Source organism: Monodelphis domestica, chromosome 8 (assembly GCF_027887165.1).
Source record: "Monodelphis domestica isolate mMonDom1 chromosome 8, mMonDom1.pri, whole genome shotgun sequence".
In the NCBI taxonomy this organism is placed as follows: Eukaryota; Metazoa; Chordata; class Mammalia; order Didelphimorphia; family Didelphidae; genus Monodelphis; species Monodelphis domestica.
In genome coordinates, this window is record NC_077234.1 from 221,320,621 (window position 1) to 221,341,469 (window position 20,849).

At 35.6% G+C, this 20,849-nt stretch overlaps 1 protein-coding gene across 5 annotated transcripts in view; it reads right to left on the reverse strand.

Annotated features, from left to right (window-relative positions):
- The window catches only part of NLGN4X (neuroligin 4 X-linked), a 456,535-nt gene that overhangs the window by 5,022 nt on the left and 430,664 nt on the right, over positions 1–20,849 (reverse strand).

A 20,849-nucleotide genomic window follows, 5' to 3' on the forward strand; every position in this document is an offset into this window, starting at 1 on the left:
TTTCCCAATTGACTTCCATTATAAAGTCAGCAAACCATTTCTAGAAAATGAAAGGCAGTGAGGATATAGTAATGGAGGCAGCATTGAGTAAAGAGCTGGATTTAAAGGGGAGCTAAGGAAAAACTTGTCCAAGTCATTTCTTCAACATGTATGAATGATATTACCACAGGCAAAATACTTAAATCTGATCCTCAGTTCCTTTTTTATTAAATTGATATAATGATATCTGTCATAACTCTCTCACTGGGGTTATTTAATAACCCTAAGATTATTGAAAATGAGAGAATGTATGTGAACCCTTTTGCAAATTTTAAAACACTGCCTGTCAATTGTCATCATAGAAAAGAAAATATTCCAACAGACCAAGTTGAAAACTTTTCAGTAAGAAAGAAGTTTTAGTTGTCATTGAACAAATAAGCTACATACACACACACAAACATTTTATGTGTGTATGTGTGTTTGTCAATATCAGCAATAAGAGGTTTATTATGTGCCAGGCATTGTGCTAAGTGTTGGTGATAGGAAATAGGCAAAACCCTCCCCAGTCCTCAACAAGTTAACATTCTAATGGAGAGAAATTACATACTACATGTATACAAACTACATACATAGCATAATGTTACTAACTGGATATTAATTGGAATTCTCTGATCTTCTTGTTACAGATATAATTCTTTTTTTTTCAATTGCCTATTCTTTTTTCTTAATTAAAAAAACTTAATGATTTGAATACATACTGGATTAAAATTAGACTTCAAAAACATTTCTTTTATCATGTCTAGGCACAATTAAATTCTACTGATTTATCTGATGGTTTTGTTCAATTTCCATTACTAGACCTTCAACAATGTTACTCCCACTAACTGTAGTTATATCCTAGGTTTATGTTCTGTGTACCCCTCTTGTTACTCTCTCACTCATTTTGTGAATTTATTAATACTCCTGAATTCAGTTATCTCTATGAAGATTACTCCAAAATCTATATATTCAGCCCAAGACTCTCTCTCATGAGTTTCAGCCTTGCATCACCAAATGACTATCAAACACTTCAAAGCATCTCTATCTTAGGTGTCTCAAACTCAGCATGCCCCCAAATAGAACCCTTCTTTGTCACCAAACCTCTTCCTCTTCCAAACTTTGTTGTTACTCTATATATTACCATCATTCTCCTGAATAGCCAGGTTCACAACTTTGGTGTCATACTTGATCCTTCACTCCATATATCCAATCAGTTGTCAAACTTTGTTGTTTCTATGTTTAAAACATCTTTCATTTTATATCACCTCCTTTTTGTTCATACAGTGCCCATTCTAGTTCATGACCTCCACCAGAACTCTTTTATCTTTTCATTGGTTTCCCTGCTTCAAATTTCTCCCCTTTTCAATCATTTTTCACACTACTATTAAAGTACACATTACATCATGTCAAACACTTTCTCAGTGAATTCTAGTTGCTTCTTATTCCCTGGAGAATCAAACATAAGCTTCCTGTTTGGCATTTTAAAATGGCTTCTGCATTTCCAGTCTGCACATAGTACTACCCTCTAAATACTCTCTGATCCAGTTATGTTGTCCTACTTTCAGTTCATCTCAAATGAAACTCCTTCTTTCTCATACCTTTGCCTAACCTGTCTTGCATGGTTGAAATGTTCTTCCTTTGTACTTTCACACCAGATCCTTGGTTTTCTCCCAGACTCAGTTCAAGTTTCATCTTTTGTGGGATGTTCTCTTTCCCACTCCCTACCCTACACCAAGCTGTTAGCGCCTTTCCTATCTGAGGCTACTGTGTATCTACTTTACATTTAGTGTGTGTGTGTGTGTGTGTGTGTGTGTGTGTGTGTGTGTGTGTGTGTTTATACAGAAATCTACATATAAACAGATTTTGTCTCCTACATGAGAATGCAAGCTCTGAGGAGAGAGATTGTTTTTCTTTTGTTTATATATCTCTAGCATGTGTCTGACACCTAGTAAGGGCTTACAAAATGCTACTTGATTGATTTACTAATGTTACCATGATCATATCAATTAGAAATATATATGCAATATATTACGATTTTTTTTCTGTGGTATAGAAGAAAGGGAATCAATATGAAGGGAATGAGTCCACATCTCATTCTCAATATTTGTCAGCTGGGTGAGATGGATTTAACATTTTTGAAGCTGATTTTCTCATATGTGAATTAGTGAAACATCTGCAGGTTTTTGTGAGGACAGTTCTCTATAGACTTTAAAATATGAGTTATTATTAATATTGTTTGCTTATAGGTACATAAATTATGTGGTATTGCATTTGAAATAAGTTTGTTTTTTACCAATTACTTTTGAGATTACTGCAGGAATGTCATTTTAAAAATATAGCTATATCCACATTAGTATAAGGAATTCTGAACAAATTTAGTATGTATTTGAAAAGTAAAGTAAAGCATTTTATTTTGTTCTCAAAGAATAGAGCAGAGGATTTGGAAAATCCTGATAAGCAAGCTTTGGTCTGATACAATCTATCTATTTAAGCCCTTCAAGACACACCATCAGACTTCTTAAGTCAAGATAAACTCATAGAGATCATGAAATCCCAACTCATTTTGCTTTGTCAAACACTCGAAAAGCTGTATCATCTATTGTAAAATAGAAATATATTTCCTAACATCCATTTCTTAAGCATAAATATGTTGAATTCCCAGAAATTTATCTAGGTATCTATCTAGTTATCCACAGGTTCATACACATATTTCCAAATGGAGTGAAAAGTCATGTTTTTTTCCTTTTCAAAAGTTTAAACTTATCTTCTCAATCCTCTTCCCTTCCTGCATACCACTCATATTTGAATCTGCTATATTTTACAGAGACAAAGTGTCATGAGCCATTCACAGATAATTCTAAGGAATTTTTGTTCCTTGGAATTGGTTGTCTGGAAATAGGTTATATAATTACAATCAAGTAAAATAAACTCTTCAGCTCTTCTTCTGTAGATAGTAAAAGGCATACCTCTGATTTTAAGGTTAAATGATAGTCATTTACAAGAACATGCTGTTAAGAAACCCAGACATTCAGTGACATCCCTTACCACTAGATGGCAAAACAGAGATATTTGGTAGATATAGCCCCCACAGCAGCTCCAGCTCCATTGGGAAGTAAGCAACTCTGGTCACATCCTTCCCACTCTACACATATCAGGATGTAATTGTCAGGTTAATACTAGTGCCTGCCTTGTTAACTAAACTGTCACTAGCTAACAAAAAAAGAAATGTAAGTTAATGATGTGCTGTTATTAGGTTTAAGAATGAAATTTAAGAATGAAAGAACAGATAATTATGACACCCACAATTCTTATATAAAATCAACACAATCCAGCATGTGTGCATGTATATACACACACAGAAAAGAAAAAAAAAACAATTCCCATTGGATTTAAAAGTCTTTTCTCATCATTCTAACCTATAATTATCTGCTTTGTTTCTAAATTCTGACATATTTTAACATTATAATCTAGCATTGGAGTGCTGCTTGTGTTTATTCATGTATGTATGTTAGGGAACATAAAGTTATCTAATCTAGATAACATATTCTAAAAAAGGTATTCTTTTTAAAATCTACCACAGGATCTAAGATTGTATAGTAGCTAATTGAAAAAAATCTATTACTTGACTTTTTAATAAAGAATATAAATCATATGAATTCATATTCTTTAATATGTGAATCACGAGAAACAAGAAAATATACTTAAGTAAAGCATGTCAATTTTTTATAAATGAAGGCAGCTTTGGAATTTTTAAAAGACCAAAATAATTATATAGCAACTGCTAACTTGCACAGAGACAAGACAAGCTTATGTATAAGCACGGAGTTTGGTTGACCTTAAAGGAGAACCGCTTTTAGATTTTAGATCTATTGTGGAGAAAGTCAAACTCTTTTCTCAGAAAAGATTGTTAATTAGGTTTTCTGATTCTTATGTGCCTAGAACTGCACCAGGCACATCCACTTTATTTTTTCTCAATGGAATCATATTTACATACCATTAAATTGGTTTCATTACTCCCTGAAATGGTATCTGTGGTCTCAATGAACTCAACAAGGATGAGCAACTCAAAAAGTTGGATAGCCATGAGGGAGTGTATGACATGTCAAACTTATTAAACTGTCTTTTTGTTATATCTAGTTGGTATATATATGTTTGTTTAATTTTCATAGTTATCTATAATTGCATTCCTTGATTCAAAAGAATTAGTTTATAGCATCCTTGAGAATTTAGCTCATAAATAGCCTCTCTCATACTACAGAGGACCTTGGCTGATCTTTGGTAGGCCACAGTGTGCCTTAATCAGAATCTATACCCCCCAAGGACAGATATTTCAGCAGGCAGCATGGGGATTGAGGCCAGGAGGCTGCCTCTTGCTCTGCCTTCTTTTTTTGCCTATAAAATGTGGCAGCAGTCTTATTCTGTTCCACTTATCTTTAGCTTTTTAATCTACTTTTCTTCTTCTTTTTTTTTTTGTCTTCAAGGGGTTGTCAATTAGGCTTGGGGTGGGCAGAGAAAAAGATGGCATTGGAACAGAGCTGGCTCTCATTAGGAGAATCCATGGAAATAGAGTGACTATGCTGAGGAGAACTGAGATAAGGACTCGGGGCTCATGCAAATTTCAATTCCACTCCCATTATCTGAGGGAGCTTCTTCTTCCTTGATACTCTTGGGCATCATCTTATAAACAAGTTCTAGGTTTCTGGCTCCTTCCAAGACATCCACTTCATTAACTATATTAGTATCTTTTATCATTTACCTTGCCATTCTTCCAGATGTATGGCACCATTCTGATAACTGTAGGCACACTGTCCAAATGGATTACTTCTTTCCCTTAGGCATTCTCCACCCCTGCTGTGTAGTTCTGTGGCTCAAATGATATGTGGATATAAAACACTTTGAAAAACTCAAAGTGCCATATAAAATGTTAGTTATTATTATTACTATTTTTGACCTTCAGTCACCAAGCCTGGTGATGGCTTCATTCTCTCAGTCTTCTACTACTGCTGCTGAGCTCAGTGCTTCTAGAGCAACAAGATGTGCTAGTAAATGTTTAATAACTGGCTGGACCCCCAAAAAGGTATGCTCATTCAATTTAAAGCTTAATCTGCATTACTAAGCTAGGATCATCAACAAAACAATAAATGAAGACATGATTTTTAGTAACTGATGTTTCCTATTTCTAATATGCTCTCATGGAAAATTTAATTATGGGCAAAACAATTAGAGCTGGCTCTAGCACATCCTTTATTGCATCACTCATTGAAGATACTCAAATCACACATTATTCCTGAGGAAGAACTTCAGATTTTATCATTTCTAGGTTCATATCACATCCAAATAGGATCTCTTGTTTCCCTTTTTCTCAATCCTCTCAGGTAAAGTGTGGCTAGTCAGAATGAGAAAGCAGAACAGTGAAAGAGTACTCCTCAGGCCATGTATCTATTACCACAACAGTGAGTCTACAAATAAATTTTAGTATATCAATTCTACCTATTCACCTAACTGAATCATTTCATTTGAACAAGTTATAATTTCAGAATCTCTACTGGTTTCCTCTTGTCCAGAGCTTAAGAAAAAACAAAAAACTTTAAATGTAAGGCCCTCCACAATTTGATTTATTTTAAATCACTTCTCTTGCACAGCCCAAGGAGCAACAAAACTGAACTCCAAGCTATTCTTTGATCTTGCCTTGTGGTCTATAATAGCTGTTTCTCATGCCTTGAATCCCTCTCCTCATTTTTACCCTTAAAAATTCTTTTAAAAGCCTTCAGAGTTTAGCAGAAATACTACCAGCTCCTTGAAAATTTCCTTTATCCCTCCAGCAGAAAGTGTTCTCTCCTCCAACTTTTCTCAAAAAGCTTTGGCTGGGCCCAGTAGAATGTACCACAGTGCTAACTGCCTAGAATACAATAATAGGATAGGGTTTGAACCTGTGATTTTATTGGTATAGGGAATTCTTTAGTGATAAAATTGCCTCTACCAACTCTGGGCATCAGATTCTCTACACCTTCTGAGTGAGAGTTAGCCCAAAATACTGAGAGGCTGCGACTTGCTAAGGGGTCACAGAATCAGTACCTGTTGAAGATAGAACCAGGCTTCAAGCCTGGGAGGTTCAGAAGAGGGAGAGGGCAGAAGGGAATTAGCTTTGTGCCAGGAACTGTGCCAAGTGCTTTCCATATCTCATTTGATTTATAGTACATGGTAACTAGAAAGGACTTAAGTGTTTATTGGTTGATTTCTTCTTTGCTCCATGTCCCTATATTTGAACATCTTATACTGTTCTGTGGAACAAGTTATATTTTGCAAAGAAAATATAGGTGACTATATTACTTTTTCACTTTTGTATCCCTACTTCCTCATAGTATCTTGACTATAACAGTAGGCATTCAAATATTTATTGAGTGGTTCCCAGCCATAGTTCCCCCCCCACCATCTGCCCCAATGCTTCCACCTGCCATTGTTATACTGTAGTAATTACCTGAGAAAGCTGGAAGCCAAGCAGACTGACTTATAAGACTTATTGTCACAAGGCTCAGAGATTCCCTAAAAATGAGGGCCTGATTGACATTACACATTTCTTCAAAAATGAAGCCAGATGTGGCTTGCCTCCTAGAACATTCTAATTGTACAGATAATCATTTATGTGGCCTAGATGTATTTATGACAATCTGGTTATACCCAATAGGCCACAGATATATATTATGAGGGGACTGTCTTAAATTATTTATACCAAGTCTAATACTGTCTCCTTCTGTAAACCTCAAAATTTCTTAGACTTATAAATGTTCCTTGTCACACTTCCCACTAACATAGAGGGGCAGAAAGATTATAAAAGAGATCCCAGACACTCAGAGGTATCTAGAGTTCCTTAAGAAATTGTTTGAGTGGGAGGGTTGAGGCAGTGAGGAGGCTCACTGGATAGAGTACTGGACCTGGAGTCAGAAAGAACTGCATTCAAAGATAGTTGAATGCAGTTAATAGTTAATAATACAACTTAATAGTTGTATGACCCTGGTTGGGTCATTTAACCACTTAACCATTTTTCTATCTCATTTTTCTCAACTTTAAAGTAGGGACAAAAAGAGCACCTACCTTGTAAGGTTGTTGTAAGGGAAAAAAAGGAATAATGTAAAGTGATAAGCATAGTGCCTAGGTTTTTAATAAGTGCATATTCCTTTTGTTTCTCTGCCTTCCTCAAATTAAAGCACAAGGAATATGAAATATGCCACATACCAATCAATCAATGTATGCTTATTGAGTACCAACATGTGCTGGATAATAGAGGTTACAAAGATGAAATTGTTCTTGTCCACACACACACACACACACGTGCAGATAGACACACCACCTCATAAGATAAAATAAATACAAATTAATTTTGGAGGGAGGCATAAGCAGCTGGTAGTCATGGAAGCTGTCAAGGAGGAGGTAACATATCTATGATGTTCTAGTCTGGGGTGCCCAGGTTAAAGGCTATACCTGTCAGAGGTGCTTTTTGAGTGTTTAAAGAGAGAATTAAGCATTGGGGAGTAACAGGCTCTGGGGATTGTGACAAAGGCAGAATCATTGACCATGAATTAAAAGTTTGTGCCAAAAGATTAAAGAGAAGTGAACTTGGGCAGAATCAATGTGGAGAAATCAGTGCCTAGCAAGAGAGTGGAAGAAAGGGTCTGGAGCCCAGTATCTGGTTTTTGTGAGCTGCTTGAGGGTAGGGACTGTCTTTTGCCTTTGTTGTTGTTATCTCCAGTGCTTAGCAGATTATGTGACACAAAGTAGAAGTTTAATACATGTTTCATGACTGACTGACTAATGCTTTAGGATGAGAAAATTAATCTGTACTGAAGCTGCTGCTTGAATCTTTTCTGGCATACTAGGTGAGGGCATGCTCTAAGAGACAGGGTTATATTCTAAGGACTTATGTCCAAACACTGGAGAATCATGATGAAAAGCCTATTAGATTGTATTGCCTAGATTAGAAGATGTGAATGCTAAGTTTCTTAGATCCTTGTAGAACATATGAAACCTGAAGTAAAAAGAAAGTTAATCAAGGAAACTTGGCAACTGATTGAACATGCAAAAAATAGAAATGCAAGCAGGGTCAAAAGTAATACAAATGTCTTGAATAAAAGTGAAAGGATTGATGGTATTTGCACTGTCAGAAATGTCGAAGTCAAAAGGATTAATGTGTTTGGGGAAAAGAACTTAGGTCAGGATATTTTAAATTCAAGTTGGCATAGAGTTGTGCTTTATAGTTCAAGTGCTATAGTTGTAATAGCAATAGCAAATAATATGATCTTGAATTTTTTGCACTATATATGTATGCATACATATACATATAAATTGGCTCATTTGATCTTTGAAATAACTGAGTTGGATATGATGGGCATTATTATCTCTATTTTATAGATGAAGAAACTGATTCAGGTAAGTTGTTTTCCTGATGGCCACACAATGGCTAAATGCCAGAGGCAGAATTTGAAGTCAGGTGTGTCCTGGATCCAATCTCATCATTCTTTCAACTTCAACATCACACTTACAGACGCACTATAGGTACTTGTAAATGTGAGTCTGAAGCTTGGGAGATAGGTCAAAAAAAGATATATTTATTCAATATAGAGGTGATATTTGGATTCTGTGGATTGCTGAATGTGATTAAGAAAAGGCCTAGGGTTTAGTATTGAGGGAAATCTATCTTAAAGAACTGGAAGGATTAAAACTCAGGAAAGGAGACAAAGAGGACATAGAGATATAAGAAGAGAACTAGAAGGTGGGAAAATATTAGCCAAAAGCAATGTACAAAGAATGCAATTGAAGAAGAGAAGTCATTGAAAATGAATACTGAGAAAATGCTAGTGTTTGGTTACTGTAAATGTCACTGGGAACCTCAGAGGGAACAACTTCTGTATAATTTGGGGGACAGAAGATATATTACAAGTAATGAATAGGAGTAAGAGTAGGTAGTGAGGTAGAAGGGGATGCAGGTGGATACTACAAGAATTTAGCTGAAAAAACAGAAGAGAAGAGCTTGAGATGATGGAAGGTCACAGAAAGGAACTGTGGAATCCTAACCAAGCCTATAGAAGGATATGCAAAATGGCTATAGAGATTAATAGGTGAAAGGGGAGGAGATGATTGCTGATTATCATGTATTCATAGATAATATTCTAATAAAAGCATTGCTAGAACTAGCAGCTTTGGTTCATTTTCAAAATAATCTCTGTAAATGTCACTGGGAACCTCAGAGGGAACAACTTCTGTATAATTTGGGGGACAGAAGATATATTACAAGTAATGAATAGGAGTAAGAGTAGGTAGTGAGGTAGAAGGGGATGCAGGTGGATACTACAAGAATTTAGCTGAAAAAACAGAAGAGAAGAGCTTGAGATGATGGAAGGTCACAGAAAGGAACTGTGGAATCCTAACCAAGCCTATAGAAGGATATGCAAAATGGCTATAGAGATTAATAGGTGAAAGGGGAGGAGATGATTGCTGATTATCATGTATTCATAGATAATATTCTAATAAAAGCATTGCTAGAACTAGCAGCTTTGGTTCATTTTCAAAATAATCTCTGTAATCTTCACTACATCCTCTGCTCAAACATCTGTACTGAATATTGTCTCTAAGCTCAGTTGTTTAGTATATGAAGTTCTTCATAATCTTCCACCAACATGCCTTTTCAGGATATTTTCAAGTTGATCCCTATTTATATTCTCTTGTAGTCCAAACAAACTGGTCTACTAAGTTAGTCCATGAACTCAGCATGCTATTTCTTACATCTGAGCACTTATTTACATTACTCCCAATGCCTTGGAATGCCCTCCTTGATCTTTTTTCCTGTTCAGAATTCTTTCCTTTATTAGAAGTTCAGCTCAGATGCCAGCTCTGGGTGAAGTCTTCCCAGATGAAATGGTTTTCTTCTTCATCAGATTTCCTTGTAACATTTAGATTTCTCCCCCCACACACACACACAACCTTGCATTGTACTTATGTGGGTATGTGTGATACACTGGTATACCTTCGTCCCTAACCCAACCCTAAATAAGATAAAAACTGACAGGGAACCACAACACCAGGGCATTTGTATTTCAATAATCCTGGAACTTAGTATAATTCCTTGTGTGTAATACATTCAAGAAATGAGTGCTGAATGAAGAAGTAGGGGTAAGGTTCCTTAAAACAGATAGAATAAAGGTCCTGTGAAGCTTTGAGTTACTGGAGGTTTGGACTTTAGGCAGTGCACATCAGATATTTCTGATGAGGGTAAAGTACTGATTGCAGTTCTAAGTATGGGTGTCAGGATGGTGTTTCAAGTAGATTTTGGATGTCAAGGGAAGAAGTGAAAAAGTTCAGAGTGAAAGTTATCTCTCTGTTGTAATTAGTCCAAACTGCCTAGTAAACAGGAAGCATAATTTGATTTCAGAGACTTGGCTTCTGTGGCTGGCTCCTTTCAATTTTATGTATCAGAGGGTGTTATTATCTGGGAAACTTTAGCTTAAGCAGATCACTTGTTTGCTGAAATGAGGCAATAGTGAAACTTCTTTTTCTGTCTTTGTTATCATGTTGTTGTCTGACATCTACACATTTGGAGGTAAACATATTTGAAGGATTTTTAGATGTACTAATTTGGCATGGGCATTTTGAAGGATATTATCTATGATTTGAGAAATAATGATTAACAATTCTCTGAGAGCTTTAGATTACAATTTAATTTAACAACATTTACAAAGCATGGACTTTGAGATAATCAAGGGAGGAAATGCTTTTTTTTCTTTCCTGTTTATCCTGTATTCTTCTTTGTAATAGTTGTTGAAATATTGTCTCATCATTAAAATTATAGACACCTTGAGGGCATTTTTTAGGGGAGGGTCGTCCTTTTTATTATAGTACTTAGCAATGTGCCTGGCACACTTGATAAGTACTTGTTAATTTGTTGACTGTGTAAGAAACAGTCATGGGTTCTGGAAATAGGGAGAGATCTTGAGTTGAGAATAATATGACTAAATTCAAGGAGCTTACATTTTGCTGGGGTAGAGGAATGGGGCTGAGGTGACATCTTAGGGATAAGTTAATATAATAAAAGATAAAATGTGATAGGAGAGAGATCTAGGAAAAGTCCTCTCAGAAAATCTGAGAAGAAAGAGAATGTTTGCAGCTGGGTCACAGAAAAAAAAAAACCTGAGCTAAGTCTTAAATGGAGAGAAAAATTTATAAGAATATAGGGGGAAAGAACTTATAATTTTATACTCATAAGAGGTTTTGTTTATTTTTAATGGTGGCAAAGAACTAGAACCTGAAGCTGTTATCACCAATCAAGGACTGGATGAACACAAATGATATACAAGATGATCACAAAAAAAAAAATTGGAAAGAGAAGGGATAGAGAACTTCCAAGCTATGTGATGCTGGGCAAGTCACTTAACCTGAGCTGCCTAGCCTTTATCATTCTTTGCCTTGGAATAAAAACATAGTGTTGATTCTAAGATAAAAGTTAAGGGTTTAAAAAATACACTCTGGAGAGACTCGTGAAGTGATACAAAGTGAAATGAGCAGAACTAGGAGAATGTTGTATTACAGTATCAGCAATAAAGTATGATGATCAACTCTGAATAACTTAACTATTTTCAGCAATGCAAGGATCCAAGACAACTCTAAGGGATTCATGACAAAAAGGGCAATCAACTACAATGGAAGGAACTGGAAGAGTTTGAATGCAGATTGAAGCATGCCATTTTTTACTCTATTTCCTTCATGAATTTTTCTCTAGTTAAAATGATATGTCTCCTTTCAAAACATGATGAACATAGAAATATGTATTCTATAATAACATATGTACAACCTATTTCATATTACCTGACTGCTTGTGAAAGGGGAAGGGATGGGAAGGAGAGAGAAACATAGGTTGCAAAATTTCAGAAAACAGTTATTAAAAATTGTATATAAGTTTAATCAGGATAAAATTAATAAAAAGAAAAACTATAGAACATAGAGGGAAGAGGTACTGAATTCTATGTAGAAACAGAGAAAGAAGATAAAATATTAAATTTGTGTAGAATTGTTGTTCTAATATAGTTAATAAAAATGAATACATAGGGGTGAGGAGAGATAGCTTGAATTGTCTGGAAAATTAAGTTGAGGCCAGATTGAAGGGGATCTTATATAGTAACCTAAGGAGTTTATTTGATCCTTGAGACAAAAACAAAGAATTCTGAGCAAAGGTCAGACCCATCCATTAATAAGATAATTTCCAGAAATTTGTAGAAAAGAGATTGTGGAGAAGTGAATCTGGAAGCAGGGATACCAGGGAGAAGAATATTCAGGTAGTCAAGGAAAGCAGTGATGTATGTCTGAGGCAGGGTGTTGATTCTGTGAATAGAAGAAAGAGTGAATTTAAGAGCTACTGCCCTGAGACTCAACCAGATTGGATAAGGGGAATGAGGAAAAAAGTAAAAATGATTCTTAAACTTTGATGAAAATAGATGATCTGGTAGATAGAAGAACAAATTTAGGGCAGAAGATTACTATCTAACCTAAGATTACTAGCTCAGTTTTGGATTTGTTGAGGTTGAGATGTTACTAGGATAGTTATGTAGAGGAAAATATATAAACCTGAATACTACCATGAGAATGAAGACTGATGAATTTTCCAATTAAAAAAAAGGAAGAGAATAGTCTGACAACTACAGGTCAGTGAACTTTACTGATTCACAGGGAAACTGGAGCATATCACTAAAGGAATGGTTAGTGATATAGAATGGGAAATAGTAATTACAAAGAGTGAGTATGGCTTCATCAAGAACAAATCATGACAAATTAAATTTATGTCCTTTTTTTCAATTGTCATTAAACTAGATGTTATGTGCCTAGATTTTAGCAATGATAAAATGATAAAAAGTATTTCATGCATTCTTGTGGAGAGGAGGGAGAGGTATAGACAACACAGTTAGACGGATTCTGAGTTAGTGGAATGGTAGATCACAAGGGAGATCATTTAATAGTCAAGTATTAATGTGGCAAGGAATCTCCACTGTAAACCTTAAAATTTCTTAGACTTATAATTGTTGGAAATTTCACCATTGGGAAATTTCATACTTGAAAAATTTCCTATTGATAGTGGGTCTTGGCTATTGGAATGTGAACCCCATTGGCATGGGAGGTTCCTCCTCCTCCCTTCTTAAGATTACTTTAGGACAGAAACCTTTTGCTGAACAATGGAAAGGACTTTGACCTATGCTTAAGCATAGAACAGGAATTTCTTTGAGTCATGATTGATTTTAGAATTGATACAATGGAGATACTTGGAATCAATCTCCACCCTACTCAGTCCTAACAGGATTTAGGAAGGGCTGCAGCATAGATCAAAATTTAATTATTCCAATCTCTACCCTACTCAGGGTAACAGGATTTAGGAAGGGCTATAGCATAGATCAAGATTTAATTATTTGAGAATATGACCTCCAACAGACATGTGCAAAGCCCAGACCTCTGGGCGGTCCTGGGTTAAGCTAGAGCCACCATTGGCACAGGGAAAATGATGGACAGTGATTGGTAGATGTGAGAACTGAGGGGAGGGAACTTGGATGGTTTCCTTAAAGATAGTGGGGTCTGAGGACTGAGGGGGTGGTTGGAGAGTTTTGGCTCTGGGTGTTTGGAGAGGTGCTCTGAGAAGCTTGCTCTGAAGGAAGCGGAAGGTGGGGGCCTCTGAGACTGTTTCTCCATTTTGGTCACGTGAGTAATAGGGACTGATCTCTTTTCTTTGCCCCAGCTATCTAAGGGCTTGGGCCTTTTGGCCCAGCCTAAACAGAAGGGGGTATTTAAGCCCTATTCCCTTCTCTCCCCTTTCTCTCTCCCTCTCTCTCTCTATCTCTAATTCCTTTCTTCCTCCTGTCTGTAATTAAACTCTATAAAAGGTTGACTGCTGACTTGAGTTTCATTTAGGAATTACATAGCTGAATTCCTTGGCGACCTTAAATTAATATATATCAGTCTTTTAAAAGTGATTTCCTTGTCACACCACGGAGCTATACTTAACACTGTATTATTTCACAATTTTATTCAGGGTATTGGGGAAAGGCATAGATGGCATGCTCCTCAAATTTGCCAAAGATATAAATCTAGGAAAGAGAACACTGGAGGACTTTGTCAGAATACCCAAATCTCTTGATATGTTGAGCATTAGGGGTGATGGTGGAGGTGGGATACAGTATAAGAAAGACATTCCTAGACTGGACTGTGTCCAGCAGAGGCTGACTAGGATGTAAAGGGAACATTGAGTAAATAGAAGATGAGGAACTGCTAATATTTAGTCTGAAAAAGAAAAAGACTTAGAGAAATTAAAATGAAAACTATCTCCAAGTGTTTAAAGATCTGTCATGTGGGAAATGGATCAGATTTATGCTTCTTGCCCTCAAGGCTGAGGTTGCAGAGTAAATTTTGGCTTACTACCAGGAAAATCTTACTAATAGTAACAACTGTCCAAAGTTGGAAAGGCTGCTTAGAGATATTGTGGAGTTCCCCTTCCTTGGAGTTTTTCAACTTAGATTAGATGACTACTTGTTGAGTATAATAGAATACAGAGTCCTTTCAGGTGTAAATTGGACAAGATGGCTGCTATTGAGCCTTTTCAATTTCAAATTTTAGGAGGTAACTGGGTGGCTCAGTGGATTGAAAGCCAGGCCTAGAGATGGGAGGTCCTAGGTTCAAATATGGACTCAGACACTTCTCAGCTGTGTGACCTTGGCCAAGTCACTTGACCCCCATTGCCTAGCCCTTACCAGTCTTCTGCCTTGAAACCAATACACAGTATTAATTCTAAGGCAGAAGGTAAGGGTTATGAAAAAAATCAATTAAAAATTCTGTGATTATAGGTAGCATTGTATTACCATATAGCACTGTCATCTGCTAAACTATAATGGGAAGGCAGAAAGGAAGTCTTAATAATGTGTACAAAAATGATTTAACTAGACTCCAGGAGAATATAACATAAATGTGTCTTGGATGAGACATTGTGTATGCATCTTGTGCTCAGAATTACTTGATGAAAATTATATAAATTTTCACTATGTTAGATCACAAAGATCTATTTCTCTTTCCTTCTCACTATTCAGTATAAGATTATTCTCATCAATTCCCTTTCTCACAATCACACCAGTCCCTTCTCACTTACCTTGAATATCTGCTATTCATAGTTATACAGACTCTTACACTTACTACATTTCCATAGCTAAACAGCCCTCTGTCATGGTAGATCCAAAATTTTAAAGTTAGGGGGAAACCAAGTACCTTATCATGAAGGCCCAGGGATAAGAGGGCAAATGGGTTCTAGAAAAGGTAGTTGGTGATAAGGGGCCATGTGCCTCTGTGACTACACTTCTCTGGATTCTGAGAGTTCTTACAATCTATAGAGCAAAAAATAGTGCTGGTCAACCTTAACCTCATTTGAGAGGAAAGTGCCCTCTACATTTAGCAGGTCTCAACATGGCAATCATATCAGGTCAATTAAAAAACAAACAAATGAAGTACAAAAGAATTATGCAGACAAAGAATTTGTAGAAATTGAAATGACTTCTAAGGAATAAGTTAAGGAAACAATAAAATGTAAAACCAAAAAGGGAAAAGTGGTATACCAAGAAATCAAAGAAAAAAATAGAATAATCCTGTCCTTGTTTATCTTCTAACATCCTTTGCCACTTTCTCAGAAATAATAAAGCAAGAAAACTAAAGGAATATGGGAATTATTTTTGCTTTTTTAGTTAAAATGTGGAAAACTATAAATAATTTATAAAAAAAATAGGCTATATGATAAAACTTCCAACATATTAAAGGACCACAAAACTTTCAGAGTTAACATTGCAAGCTTTATACAAGTCTTTGTATATTTTGTCTGGGAAAAAATCAGATTTCTTTAAAAGATTATAAAATAAACTTGAAAGTCTAACAGGTCAGTTACAAAAGGGGAAAGGTTAGTTAGAAATGCATTTTAGTTTATGTCTTTATCAACATTTGTTAGAGTATTATGGAATCATGGAACCTTTTACTGCTTGAAGTGGAGCACTGTTCAGCCTTGAAATATTAACATAGGTAAATAAAAAGTAATCACTGATGGTACCACATGGCATTTCCAATAATATACTGAATTTTCAAAATGGGTGAAAAATTTTATTGCTTCAAAATAATTCTGAAATATGCAAGTAATTTATGATTTTTAATCAGTTAACAGAGCAGCAGCTATTAAGGAAGAACAGGTCAACAATCTATCTTGGCCAATAACTTAGTAAATTGTCCTGATGATATATCTAAGGCACATAGCAGTTAAGTATCTAGCTCAGGGTCAGTGAAACTTTTAAGTGTTGCAAGTAGAATCTGTACCCAAGTATTCTTGATCCTATTACTCTAGTGATTTTGTGGAAATCACAGTGGAAAAATTCTAATGCTTAATCTACTATTCTGCATTACTTTTAATTATTAGTAATTCCACGTAAAATGAGAAACATGATTTAGTTTTTGGATATACTGAGAGTAGAATATTATGTGAAAATTAATCTAATCTGAAAGGCATTTCTTATATGACTCTGCTGTGCCAAGTACCATATTAGGTGTTGGGGATATAAAGATGAATGAAAAACACCCTTGTCCTCCAAGATCTTACACTGTATTGGAATGAAGAAAAGGAAATTTGTAAAAAAATGTCTTAAAAACAACACTTAGCCGGATTATCAAAAGAAACAGAGACATTGTTACTGAAAGTTTTCTTTTTCTTTTTAGAAGGACCAGTAGAAGGTAATTCATTGCCCTGTACAATTACTGACTGTACTTGCCCACTTCAGTGTTGTGATATAGAAATGTCTGTATTTGTGCCAAGATGGGGAAAATTCATGCTGCTTTTCCCGGATGCTGACTGGAGGAAAAGATGATGGCATGGTTAGCATTTCCATAATGGGAATAAGAGGGTTAGGGAAAAGAAGGATGGAGATGGAACAGATCATGCTGTGAGCTTACTTTTACATTTCTTTGAACAAAGATGTTTTATCCTGCTTAAAGGGCACTCACTCCTATAGCTCCTAAAATACCTCAGCCAGAAATCTAGAGGAACGACTGTGCTTTGCCTTCTTATTCCTCATTTTCACACGTGTTTCTCCCAGAACTCTCTGGGAACAAACCCAGACATCCTTTCACACAACTGTTTCCAGTGGTCCCTTGTTCCAAAACATCCATTACTAGTAAATGGCATGTGTCTTATAAGGAAGGGAATTCAGCTTTCAATAGATTATTTTTAAAATGTACCCTCTTTCCTTTTCTCCATAGCTAGCCCAATGCACAATTCCAACTTTATTTCCTTGTGTTCTTCAAAAAGAGGTACCAGATGTCATCTATCTGCTTTAAGACCTAGTTAGAAGTTTAGAAATGTTAGCTCTGAGAGTGTTTGAAAAGTTATGTTTATAGATGATTTCTACTTGCTAGGCATTGTTACAAGTGGGCACATGAGAAATGGCATACAGAGTTTTAAGGGCTGTGCTGGAGGTGCAGAAGGATTATAACTCCACTCAAGAGACAATAATAAATGTCTCACTGCAACAAGCTCTTCCCCCATCAGCAGCATATATAATGGTGACAGATGGCACTATAAAACATGCTTATAAGCCATTAATAACTGCAAATCCCTGACTTGTTAATGTTCTAGACAACGGTAATAATAACCAAAGGAAGCCAACATGCTTTATATTATATCAATTGCTCACCAATGAACTAATTTATACATCTGGATAATGCATTAAATTTGGTGGAACTATATATGTTGACCATAGTTTTATAAATTCAAATTACCCTCCTCACTCTATCAGATATGAAATAACTACCAGATAAATTACATGTAATTTAGATTCTTATTTTCTGGACTAATCAATGAAATACATTCAAATTATTTTTTAAAGTCAAAAAGCAAATGAATATTTTCCTTAAAAAAGTGTGCATAAAAAGAATTTGTGCAAATTAGGTGTCAGCTACCTTATTAGTATGAGTTATACTATACTAGGGACAGATTTGTGCCTCATCATCCACTGTGGAAGATAAATTGTATTTTGTTTTAAATGTAGTAGGAATAAACACAATATTATAACATTGCTGTCATTATGCCCCTTCCTCTGTTCAAGGGCTTACCATGGTTGCTACCTTACATATAAAGTACAAATTCAGTTCCTCAGCTTGATATATAGTTATAGATATAAATATAGAGATATAGATATATAAAGCATTACCTTCCCAGACTCTACAGCTGAACAATAGCATTGCCTCCATACGAATTCCCAATCATAAAATAATATTGTATATTTTTATTTCTTATGCTTCACAACCCATATATAGATCTATACAATATGGTTATTTTGCTATTAATTCGAATATTATCTATTTCTTCTCACAATGACCCTCTATACTGGACCTCTAGAGACCATGCACCTACCTCTCTGCATGGTTGTAAGTATCAAATGGAATGATGTTTATAAAATGCTTAGCATGGTGCCTGGCATATAGTAGATTCCTTTCTTCCTTCCAAAGTAGGTTAACAGCTAAGATTTGAAATTCCATCCTGAGGTTGAGCTGTCTTGATTGAGTAAGTGAAAACTCAACTACCCCACCATGTCTAAGTGGCCCCAGACCATGCTTCCCATCCAGTCCAGCAACAAATTAAAGGGACACCAGGGTCCACTCAGCACAGGAATCTTGCCATATATTTTGCCATTTTATTATCACATCTTTCCCCTTCCCATCTCTTGCTCTTGCTGTGGAAATACAAATCACTGCTGGGAAAGGATTTTAAAGTCTTATGGTTTTGATCACAACCTTTGAGATAATCAAGGCAAAAACTCTTCACAACCAGCATCCTTCTTAGTGTGTTGTTACCTCCTAAGTTCCTAGATAACAGGGATTGTCTCAGTTTTTTGGGTTTGTATCACCAATGCTTTTGGCACAGTGCCTGAAGCTAGTATATACTTGATAAATTATTGATCAATAAGGAGAAGATACAGGGATTGGATTTTCTTCTATAGGGAATTTCCAGGTAAGGAAACTCCCACCTTCAGGACAGGTTATGTTAATAACAATAGGTAGCATTTCTGTAACACATATGTACCTAGTCATGTGAAGTACTTAATAAATATTTTCTCCAGTGATCTTTGCAGAAACTTTGATATGTACGTGCAATTATTATCCACATTTTACAGACGAGGAATCTAAGGAGAATGGATGTCAAGTGACTTACCCAAAGTCACACAGCTAATATGTGCCTGAGGCTGCTTTTGAACTCTGCTCTTGATCCACTGCACCACCTGAAGAGCTGCTTAAGCATTGAGACTTTAAATGACTTATCCAGGGTCTCAGCACCAGAATGGGTAAGAAGTAAGACTTGAACATTCTCTGGCTTTGAGAATTGTTTTCTATTTAAAATGCTATGCTGGCTCTCAATTATCTATAATAAAAATCACAATGCATTCTTGATTGATCAATTAAACTTAAACAAAGAATTATTTTTTAGGTTTACTACTGTGTGACCTTGAGCAAGTCACTTAATGACTTTAGGTTCAAATCATCTGAAAAATTAAAAGGTTGGACCTTGCAGCCTCTTTAGTGCTTTATAGCCCTTATATCTATGATCTTATCATGCTAATACATCATTTACTACTTACACTAATTTTCATGGAATAGGTAGAAATGTTCTCATTCATCAGATAACAAAGAAGAGTAAATGATTTCTCCAAGGTCACACAGTTAAAAAGTTGTGAAATTGGAACAAGAACACAATTGTTCTGAATCTTAGTCCAGGGTTTCTTACTATCCTTATTAAACATTTTTGACTAAATATCCCCTCCTGTTCCTCTCAGTCTTCCTTCACTTCCTGCTCATTTTTATACCAATGCTCTAACTTGTTTCCTTTACTACTTGGGCTCATTTTGTCTTTCCACTTCTCTGGATTCTGAGAGGTCTTACAATCTATAGAGCAAAAAATAGTGCTGGAATATAAGCTATCCTCAAGTGTTCCTTGCATTTATTTTACATCTTAAGCTCACCAGAATGGAAGCCCTTCAATATCAAGTTCCATGCCTTTAAACATCCTCACATAATTATGGTGATATCTTTGTTGTTCCCCTACATCCTCTGGCAGTTATAATCATATAGCAGATGCTTTTAGCAAATACTGATTGATATCTTTAATTAATAGGTTATAAATCAGAAAATAATCTGGAAATACAGAATTGCCCACTAATTAATCTTTTTAATTGTTTGTATTTTTTTCATATTGGGATTTCCGGGAGGCAGCACTCTTCATATTGATGACAAGTACAAGTACATATTTGAAAAGATATGAAAAATATATCAATTATATGGATTCAAAAAGATGTCTCAATCTCTACTGTGTAAACACTATAAATTCTGAAGGAAAACCCCTGTTGCATCTAAATAGGATAATAATAATGTGAGCTAATAATAAATAATAAATAGGATAATAATAACCCTTGCCCTGTATCATTCTTTTGGAGAGTAATGCAGTATTCTCACTTATCCCAGTTTCTACATTTTGACCCATCTGCAATATTGTTCTAAAATCCCTGTCCTAACGGTATACACAATAACTACAATAAAGTGACTAAAACCCACTAGATATGATGCACAATCTTGACCACTAAGTCACCACCAAATTGGCAATCAAATAAACAAACGTGATTTCTACTAAAATAACGTGTAGATTCATTAAAGATTGAAAAAGACCACAAAATTTTCCAGGGTTCCAAGCTGAGCATTTCTGATTTCTTCTAATATTGTTGCTAATATTACTGCAC